Raw genomic sequence first — 11,557 nt, 5'->3', positions numbered from 1 at the left:
ACTTGATGAATCAACATTCACAAGATTGGTAAGTGAGCTAGGTATGCTTAATTACTCTTAAAATTCATGTCCTTATTGCAATTTGAATTGAAGCCTGAAATGTATTAGCTGCAAGAACAAATTTGATTTTTGACATAGATTATTTCATCAACGGATATTCCCTATTCGTTGAAAGTCAAAATTGTTCTGTCAACGGATGTTCATTATCCGTTGAAAGTCATATACATTTCTGGAATTTTTATCCGTCAACGGATAAAACTGAAGTGCTCTTCAACGGATGACAGTTTACCTTATCCGTTGAAATATCACATCAGTCGATTCAAGTGTTTCACAGCCGTTGATTCTATTGTCTTAACCGTTGATACTCATACATACAGCTGTATGTATTTGTTTTAAAGGTAGTTTTCAGAATACTTACAGTTTATTCTTAAACGGCTAAAATTCACTTACACATATTTATTGTTTAATCTCTTATTTATGTTTTTTTTATTTGAGAAAGTATATAAGCCCTTCTGATTTTTTATTTTTACTTTACGCTTTCTTGAAATTTCAAAGCTTTTACCATTTTCTCTCTGCAAAACCTTCAAGTTATTCTCTGCAATTTCTACTCACAACAATGGCACCAGTAGTAAAGATTATGTCTCAATCTGGGCTCATCTATGAGAAGAACAATTTCATAGCTTTGGTAGAAAAGAATGAAGCCCACTCAGATTATCACAAAATGATGGACTTCATCAAAAACTGTGAACTTAGCTATGCAATGCTGGAAGCCCCAACGATTTACTGTGAAGTAGTTGAGGAGATTTGGACATCTGCTGAGTTCAACTCCATAGATATGACTATCTCCTTCACTCTCAAAGGTAAAAATCACTGTGTTAACTGTGATGACTTACTAGCATGTTTTAAATTACCTGAGAACAATGCCATGACACCACACACTGATAATGATGTATCCAGCATGTTAGATTCCATAGGTTATTCTCTTAACTCTGCTAGTTTAGGGAGTATTAGAAGAAAAGGCCTTAGGAAAGAATGGAGTTTTCTTGGGGATGCCTTTATCAAGGTTTTCTCTGGGAAAATTAGCAATTTTGATGCCATAACTTCATCTCTTGTTAATATGCTCTATATGCTTGTTTCTGATAGGTATTTTAATTTTAGCAACTATATTATGCTAGAATTGGGTACTAGATTAGGTAACAAAGCTAATAGTCCTAATAACATCTATTATGCTAGATTCTTTATGTTATTGGCTAACCATGTTGTTGAAGGTTTGGTCATTACGAATGAGAATAATAAACTCAAGTGCTGGGCACAAGAGAAAAGAGTTCTTGCAGATTTATTGAGAATGGATCTCAACAGCAGTGTGCCATTGGTATATTTACCAATCATGAATGCACCACAGGTAGGTGAGGTAATTGCTTCTACAACTCCTACTTCTTCCAACCCCTCTATTTCTTTATCTTCTAGTGTGGCCATGGAATATGTGACAATGCCCCAACAGATTCCTGCCAAGGTCACCAAAACTAAACTTTCAAAATCAAAGACAAAGAAAACCACCTCTGTTGTTTCTCAAAAGACAACAGTTGTAACACCTACCATTAACCCTGAGGGGAGTGAACAGGGTGTGAGTGGTGAGGGGAGGGGTGAACATCAAAGAAACCCCCAGGATAAGGAAGGAGAGAAAAGTGCTTCCCAAGCTAGCCAAGCCACAGTTTCTCAAAAAGCTGTGGTGGTTGAAAAGGTTACTAGCATATCCCTAGCTGCATCCTCCCAAAAGGATGTAACTATTGAAAATAGTTCCCAACCAGGAACACACAAACGAGGGAGGGACACTAAAGCCAAACACTCACCAACAAAAGCCTTTATTAGAAGAAAGAGAGCTAGAACCCAATCTTCTACACAGGGTGCACACACTGCACAGATACATCCATCTGTATCTATGCCTTCTCAAACTCAGTTTGATGTGGCTCCAACAAATGTGGAGTCACAGCCCCATTCTCTCACAATTAACACACATCAATCACCACACACTTCCTCACCATCTCTAGATGTGGATATGTTATTCCCATCAATTCCTGATTCTCCCTCTTTACAACTCAGGGAGGAGCCCCACTCAAATACAGGTGATCATCATCTTTTAGATGATTTGTTGGATCACCCGCAAATTCTTTCAGATGTAATTGAAGGATCTGTGTCACCAAAACTCATATCAATCTACACAGATTCAACAGTTATATCACTTTCAATTTCTACTTCTTTTCCTTCTTCAACGGATATCACTCATCCGTTGACAAGTGGTTGTTCTTCAACGGATAAGCTTAACAGCAGTTATCCATTGATACCATCAGTTTCACCTTCAACGGCTATTCCTCATCCATTGATAGTCTCTACACACACAACTGAAACAATTCCAAGTGTAGAAGACTTGATTACTGTACAATCACTTCTAGGGTTGAGGGAAGGGAGTGACAATTTGAGTGAGAGGCTGGGTTGCTCCCAGGCAAAAGGAGAGATTGAGAGCTCAAATATGCATGCTATTTCTTCCAGCATGGCAAAAGTAAGTGAGAGGAGTACCACCTTAGTAGGTGAAGGTGAGGGAGTGAGTTGTGTGAGCCAGGGGGAGCCCCTGATGCAAGAACATAGAGAAAATGAGAGAAAGGCAGGTACAGCAGATATAAGGATGGATCCAGCCATTGCTAATGAGTCAATGATTGTGAATGATGCTGAAAAGGAAAGACAATTTCAGCAACATTACAAAGCTGTAATTGATAACATTTCCTTGGATGCTGACACTTTTACTCATCCTGTTTCAGCCTATCAAGTATTGGCTGCACAGGGCAATGTGGAGGTAGAAAAGACACTACATCTAGTACATACAACAGCATCTCTTTAAAGGGACAAAACTGCTATTAACAAGATGCCTTCAACAGCTGGTGAGTCATTTGAAGAATTTGGAGTAAATTCTGATGATGATGACTTTGTTTCTTCTGATGGAAGCATGAACTTAGGGGGAGATGAAGGCCTTAGTTCTATTCCAAATCTACCTGAATGGGCTTTCACAAAGGAGTCTACAACAGGGCAATTCAATGTCTCCTTAGTCAAACAAATCAGAACTATCAAACAGGCCATTCAGAAAACTTCTCATGCTGGTACAAAGGCTATCCTTACAGCTCACTTGGACTCACTGCATCTCATGAAGTTGCAGCAAGTAAAACAAAATTTGAGTGTGGATGAACTCAGAAAGGATATTGCTGACTTGAAATCCTACAATTCTGAAAAATTGGATTCAGTCATGCCCTTTGGTACAATTCAGGACATTTTGTTGAGATTGAAAAAGGAATCACATACTGAAAAGAGGCTGGCCAAATTGGAAGACAGAGTTCAAGTTATTGAAGATTCTGTGGCCACCATTCTTCATAACCAACAATCTCAAACAAATCTACTTATGCAGCTGGCAAAAGCACAGGGCTTGACCCCTCTCCTTGATGATAACAAAAAGGGGGAGAGTAAAAGGGAAGGGGAAGGAGAGCCATCTACAAAAATCCAAATATCTAAAGTGTTAGTTCCTGCCATCACTACTTCTCCAATCATTCATATCAAAGGAAAGCCTGATGGAATTGATTTAATCCAGCTAGCAGCAGCTGAAATTCAAGTGAAAGAGCAAAGGAGGAGAATTGATGAAAGGATGCAACAGCTGTTTGGCTCAACACAAGATAAATCAATATCTGTGAAACATAGCACAAAGGTTGAACCAATCAATATGGAGCACAAGCCAGAAAGGAGAAATAGGTTGGAGAGACTTTTTTCAAGAATCTAAAACCTATGGTTCTCAAGCCCAACACCAGATCCAGTAAGGACTCCACAAAGAACCCTCTAGACTTTGCTCAGATAAAAGAAGTGGACTTTCCTCTTCCAAAGCCTGATGAAGACAAAGTTTTGGGTACTAGCATCATAAAACACAAGGAGACCATGGATGAGGCAGTAAGGAGAAACATGGCTATTATCTTTAGAGAGGGAAAGAGCATATGTGTGATGCAAGGACATCCCAAATTCTCAATAGCCAAGAGGGAAGAAACCAAAAGGTTAAAGAAAGAAGCTGAAAAACTCAAGGCTGACAAAAGAGCACAAGCAAAGCTTGAACAAAAGCTAAAGTCAAGTCTAGTTGAAAATGAGAAAGGAATTGAAGTCAGGGGTGAAGACAAGATTGCAAACTTAGATGAGGTTTTTGGGAGTATATTTGGTGAAAGCATGGAGGAAAAAGAGGAATGGCAGAAGGGAAACAGAAGAAAGGCCAAGGCACATAGAAGGAGTGAAGGCAACACTGAAGAAACTAAATCTCTACCTTCCATACCTGAACCCTTTGTGGCTGATCCCACTATAAACATCCATGGTGAACCAATCATCCCAAAAGAGGAACCTATTGATTGGGACACCATCAATTTGCCTACCTTTTTAACCACTCTTCCACTACCAAAGAAACAGAAAAGAAAATCCAAATCTACACCTTCCCTAAACTCTAAGAAATTCACTCAAAAACACAAACCTAACCCTAAGCCACCCATTTCTAAAGATGATTATGTTCACATCTGTGACATAAAAGAAATTTCAGACATTGAACTCTATCTGGATGAGCTGGAGGATGTAAGGGGAATTGCTGCTTACAGACAGCTACCAGAGAGATTGGTGTTCAGATACAAAGGAGCTGGGGAAAGAACATGGCCTCTCTACAGGATTCTGAATGAAGGCTACTCTACCTTGATCAGAGTCTTTTCAGCCATACAAAAGGATTCTAGTTTTACCAGGACTGCCAAGACTGAAATTCTCAACAAGATTGCCAACATAAGAAAAAACTTGGAGGGAGCCCAATGCTTTGCCCAGAACCTTACTCATTCAAGAAAGGGGAACTACAATTCATAAATCACCTCATTGGTTGATGGAATTCAGAGATGATAAAGGAGTCAGAAGATTTTTCAGACTTGAAGACCAACTCAAGATTGCCAGCAATGAAACTCTCAAAGAAATGCAATCTAAGTTGGATATCAGTGATGAAGATGAAGCTGAATTCTTCAGACAACTCCAACTCCAAATTGAGGAAAATGACAAAGGGCTAGGAAAGAAAACCAGGGATCAAAGAAGAAAAAGATGATTTGCTCAGGCTAGTGGAGCACCCTTGGAAACACTGTAAATCTTTAATTACCTTCTAGTACATACACTTTTGTAGCACTTTTAAATTTCTACTTAGTTTCAGTTCATATATTTGTTAAGTGTTTTGTTATCATCAAGTTAACCTTGAATTTATGTCTACAATTCTTATAGACATAAATAGGGGGAGATTGTTAGGAATATATGTGCATTAGTTTGATGATATGTTTAACAAAACACTTAAGTAGAAATCTAGTGTTTGTAGCCTCAACGGATAAGACCACTTTGGCTATCCGTTGATGGTGTAGCTTTACTTAGAAATAAGTCTAGTGTTGTAGCACATTTCAGTCTCTGAATTTGAGATATAATTCTTAAATATTGAGGGAAATTATAAGTCATGTTGACTACTAAAGGATATGCAGATAGGAAGGCCAATTGTAAATATTTCATGCCTTGTAATTTTGTATAAATGAAATGGTGTCAACGGATAACTTAAAGACCTTCAACGGATGAGAAACAAAGCTTCAACGGATGTCTCTAAAGCTTCAACGGATAACATCCTTCAACGGATGAGTGCATCAACGGATAGAGCTTCAACTGCTAACACATCAACGGATAAAGCCATCAACGGATGAAGGCTTCAACGGATGTTCTGTTAAATAGCAGTTGACAAGTGGTAGTTGTACCTACAAACAGAGGCACATGGGTTGACAGAGACAACTGAGATGTGGTAGCCTATTTCAGGAACATCAGAAAAAGTAGCCGTTCTACTCTAGTATAAAGAGGCAATAGTCAACAATATACTGGAGTAAAATGGAGAAGAAACAAGTGGAGAACTTATTTTATTATTGTATTTTTTATCTTTGTCTTCACTTGTAAACTTGGTGTTATATAAACCAAGTAGCAGCTAGTAATTAGAAGAGAATTTTTCCAGAGCTGTTTAGAAAAATCTTGAGAAAAATTATCTAGTTTGTACTAGGATGCAGCTGTGATCAACTTCTTGAATCACAGATTTTCTGAAATACCATCTCTGGTGGAACAACAAATCCACCAGAAAAGTTTTTAAGATCTGTTGTGTTCTGTACTTTTGTGCTTGAATATATATCTGTCTGTATTAGCTTAAAGCAATTCACACACTTGTTTATCTTAAACACACAGCCTTTGAAACTGCTCAAAACTTGAAAAAGTTTTGAGATTTACATTCAACCCCCCTTCTGTAAATCTCATTGTTAGTTCACTAGGAATAACACATGTCTAATATGATTCATGTTTAGTTTTCAAATCTTAACAAACAGAACATATCAGGACTTACTGAAATCAGGACTTACTGGAAGTCAAAACTTAATATCAGAACTTAAGGTCTTATCAGAACTTAAGTTCAGGAAGACTTACAGTTAAGGAAGGAAGCTGATTTACAGTAGAATATCGAAACTGAAGCAAAAGAAGATATGCATGGAAAGAAATAGAAGACTGGAAGACTTGTAGAAGATATCTGATTGATATATTTTAGGAGACAGAATTATATTCCATATCAATTAGAAGTTATCTTGTAACTGTGTACTATATAAACACAGATTTAGGATTTACACTATATGTGTTATCATTATCGAGAAGATTATACATTGTAACCTAGCAGCTCTTAGTGACATTTGTTCATCACTGAGAGAACAACAGTTCTTATTGTAACATAGTTTATTCAATATTCTTGATCTTTGTTACATACTTGTGTTAAATCGATTGATTGTATAAACACTGTATTCAACCCCCTTCTATAGTGTTGTGTGACCTAACAATTGGTATCAGAGCTTATCTGTTAAAACACATACAGTAAAGATCCAAACAATCATGTCTGAAGAAGCACAAACTCCAACCAAGCCCACCAAAACTGAAGAAACTCAAAAGACTCAAACCCACAGTCGATATGAGACTATTAGGGTTCCCATACTGAGACCTTCTGAGTATCCGATATGAAAAGTGAAGATGGCTATGTTTCTGGAAGCTACAGATCCAGAATACCTTGACAGAATTAATAAAGGACACCATAAGCCTACCAAGCTCTCTGTTGTAGTTGCTGATCAACCAGCAAAGACCATTACAAAGGAGAAGGGTGAGTACATAGCTGAAGACATCTCATCTATTACCAAGGATGCAAGGGTAAGGCATTTGTTGCATAGTGCCATTAATAATATCATGTCAAACAGGGTAATTCATTGCAAGACTGCAAAGGAGATATGGGATGCTTTGGAGACAAGATGCCAGGGAACTGATGCAATCAAGAAGAACATGAGGACTATACTCACTCAAGGGTATGAGCACTTTGACTCAAAAGCTGATGAGTCTTTAACTGACTTAAATGACAGGTTTGTCAAACTCTTGAATGATCTGTCACTGGTGGACAAGGAATATGATCTTGAAGATTCAAATCTAAAATTCCTTTTAGCTCTTCCTGAAAATTAGGATTTGAAGTCTACTACCATAAGAAACAACTATGACTTTACTGAAACTACTCTTGATGAAATTTATGGTATGCTCAAGACTTATGAACTTGAGATGGATCAAAGGAGCAAGAGGTATGGAAAAAAGTCAAGGACAGTTGCTCTTGAGGCTGAGGAGGAATCTCTTAAAATGGCTGCCTCAAAAAGGGGCAAAGGAAAGGCTCTCATCATAAAGTTTGATTCAGAGTCATCATATTCTGATGATGATGATTCAGAAACTGAAAGTTTACCTGAAATGGATGCTGATGAAGAGATGATGAATTTGTGTGCTCTTATGGTAAAGGGTATCACAAAGATAGCCTACAGGAAATTCAGAAAAGGCAAGAAATTTTCCAGGAAAAGTGGAAGTTCTGATAAGAAAGGGTTCAAAAAGTCTGAAGGTAAAGGAAAGTATGACAGAGGAGACAACTCAAATGTCAAATGCTACAATTATGGTGAAAGAGGCCACATATCTCCTAACTGCAAGAAAGGAAAAAGTGACAAAGGCAAGGCACTTGTCACAAAGAAGAAAAGCTGGACAGACACTTCAGATTCTGAATATGAGGTGAACTATGTCCTGATGGCAAATGCTGATAGCAGTCCTGAAACTGTTGAATTGAAGATACCTCAAACAACTTATGTCTTCCATACTAATGATATTATTGCGTTGAGATTATATCTTAAAACCGTGTTTATTAGTTATAGAGATCAGACTTTAACATGTGAAAGATTAACATCTGAAAATCTTGCTTATAAAAAGGGAAATGATTATTTAGAAAAGGAGTTAATTTTTCTTCATCAAACTAAGAAAGAAAAAGATGATGCTTTATATGTTAGAGATGAAGTGTTAAAATTGAATGAATCTCTAAAAGCTGACTTAGAAAAGGAAAGAGAGATTATCAGAAATTGGACTAACTCTGGCAGAACAACTCAGAATTTATAAAGTAATGGAAAATGGAAAGAGGGCTTAGGTTATGGAGATGATAAAAGTGAGAAAGGAACTGAAAACATTAAGCCAATTATTGTTAAACAGACTGCTATGCAAAAGGTAAATCCTGTTAAGTTTGTAGCAAAAACTGTAAAGTCTGATTCTGAAAAGATGAAAGAGTCTAGGACAGAAGTCAAGGAAAAGTCAACTTCTGACAAATTAGAACAGGATAAACCAGCTGAAGTCAACATAGGCTTAATGACAAAGAAGCAGCTTAAGCATAAGCTGAAAGAGATTAGGAATGTCAACAAGGTAAAGGAAGCTAGGAAAAATAGGAATGGAAAGTAAGGTGTGAATAAAAGCAATAACTATATGCCTGTTCCTAATGCTCCTAGAAAGAAATGTTATAACTGTGGAAACTCTAACCATCTTGCTTCTTTTTACAGGAAGAATAAATATATAAACTCTTTACCTCCTAGATCAGGAGTAAAGAGTCAGTCTGTTAGGTTTACACCACAAAATCCTTGTTTTCATTGTGGTAGTTTATGAAATTCCATTTATACTTATAAGGAATATCATGGTCTGTACTATGATTATTATCAAATAAAACCTTCTTTGAAGAAAGTTACTTTAATTATTTCTAGTATAAATTCTGATGCAAAGTCTGATATAAACTCTGATAAACAGAATGTTAGCATAAACTCTGAAATAAAATCCGCTGCAAATGCTAACAAACTTAAAAAGGCAAAAGGATCCAAGCAAGTCTGGGTCCTTAAAACTAACCATTAGTGGTCTTTGTGATTGTAGGGAAACAGGAAAAATATCCTAATGCTGGACAGTGGATGTTCGTGGATGTTCAGGACATATGACTAGAAATAAAGCCCTGCTATCAGACTTTGTGGAGAAAGCTTGCCCAGGAGTTTCTTATGGAGATGGCAACATAGGAAAAACTCTGGATATGGCAATATCAATCTTGGGAATGTCATCATTGAAACAGTAGCTCTTGTCTCAGGACTTAAACACAATCTGCTAAGTGTGAGTCAAATCTGTGACAGAGGTTATCATGTGGATTTCTTTGAAGAACACTGTGAAGTTGTAAGCCATTCTACAGGAAAAGTGATTCTGAAAGGTTACAGGCATGGTAACATTTATGAAGTCAGAATTTCAACAAGTTCTGATGGTTCTACAATCTGTCTGTTGAGTAGAGCATCAATTGAAGAAAGCTGGAATTGGCACAAAAGACTCTCTCATTTAAATTTTAACAACATAAATGAGTTTGTAAAGAAAGATCTTGTGAGAGGACTGCCAAAATCAGTATTTGCTCCTGATGGCCTTTGTGATTCATGTCAAAAGGCAAAACAAAGAAAATCTTCTTTCAAGAGCAAAACTGAATCCTCAATTCTTGAGCCTTATCACCTACTGCATGTTGATCTATTTGGTCCAGTCAATGTCATGTCTATTGCAAAGAAGAAATATGCTATGGTTATAGTGGATGAGTTCACAAGGTACACTTGGGTGTATTTCTTGCACAAGAAGAATGAAACTGCATCTACTCTAACTGATCATTTCAGACAGCTGGATAAGTTGGTCAAAGATTCTGTTAAAGTTATAAGAAGTGATAATGGCACTGAGTTCAAGAATTCAATTATGGAAGAGTTCTGTAAAGAGCATGAAATCAAACAGGAATTTTCTGCACCTGGAACTCCACAGCAAAATGGAGTTGTAGAAAGAAAGAACAGGACTCTCATTGAAACTGCACGAACTATGCTTGATGAAGCAAAGTTACCAACCTACTTTTGGGCTGAAGCTGTGCAGACTGCTTGTTTTACACAGAATGCTACACTCATAAACAAGCATGGAAAAATACCATATGAGATGGTGAAGAAAAAGAAGCCAAATATGAAATACTTTCATGTATTTGGATGTAAGTGTTTTGTTCTTAAGACTCATCCTGAACAGCTGTCAAAATTTGATCTAAAAGCTGATGAAGGAATTTTTGTTGGATATCCACTTTCCATAAAAGCCTTCAGAGTCTACAATTTAAGAACAAGGGTTATCATGGAATCTATCAATGTATCTTTTGATGATAAGAAGATTACTGGACTTGAAAATTTCAATGATCATGATCAACTGAGATTTGAAAATGAAGATTTAAATTCTGATTCTGTAAATTCTGATGACTTAAACTCTGATCCTGTAAGTTCTGACGAGTTAAGTTTTGATGTCATTAAAACTGTGGTAACAACTCCAAAGGAAAATGCACCTATCCAGGGGGAGCAAGCTGAAGATCCTACCACAACTCAAGACTCTCAAGGAGCATCAGAACCTGTCACTGGCTCTTCAAGTTCTGATTCATCAAGTTCTGATGAGCTAAATTCTGATAATTCTGGACACTCTGATTCTTCAAATCCTGAAGGATCCAACTCAAATTCTGAAGTTTCAGAGAACATAACTACAGGGGGTGCATCAGAAAATGCTGATGGAGACAGCATGGATCATGGGGGAGGATCAAGTTCTAGAGAACAACTTTCATCTGCAAGGAAGTGGACCAAATCATATACACCTGACTTAATAATTGGAGATCCTGAAGCAGGTGTCAGAACTAGAACTGCAACATCAAATAAATGTCTCTATCATTCTTTTCTATCTCAGACTGAACCAAAGAAAGTGGAAGTAGCTCTTCAAGATGCTGATTGGGTGCAAGCAATGCCGGAAGAGTTAAATGAATTTGAAAGAAATAAAGTCTGGACCTTAGTGCCAAGACCAAAGAATTGATCAGTTGTTGGCAAAAAATGGGTGTTCAGAAACAAAACTGAGAGTGATGGCATAATTACAAGTAACAAAGCAAGGCTGGTTGCTAAAAGGCTACTCTGAACATGAGGGTATTGATTATGATAAAAAAATTGCACCGGTTGCTAGATTGGAAGCCATAAGAATCTTTTTGGCTTATACTGCTCACAAAAAGTTTAAAGTCTTTCAAATGGATGTGAAAAGTGTTTTTCTCAATGGAGAA

Source organism: Apium graveolens, chromosome 10 (assembly GCF_009905375.1).
Source record: "Apium graveolens cultivar Ventura chromosome 10, ASM990537v1, whole genome shotgun sequence".
NCBI classification, from domain to species: Eukaryota; Viridiplantae; Streptophyta; class Magnoliopsida; order Apiales; family Apiaceae; genus Apium; species Apium graveolens.
This window is presented reverse-complemented; position numbering follows the sequence as displayed.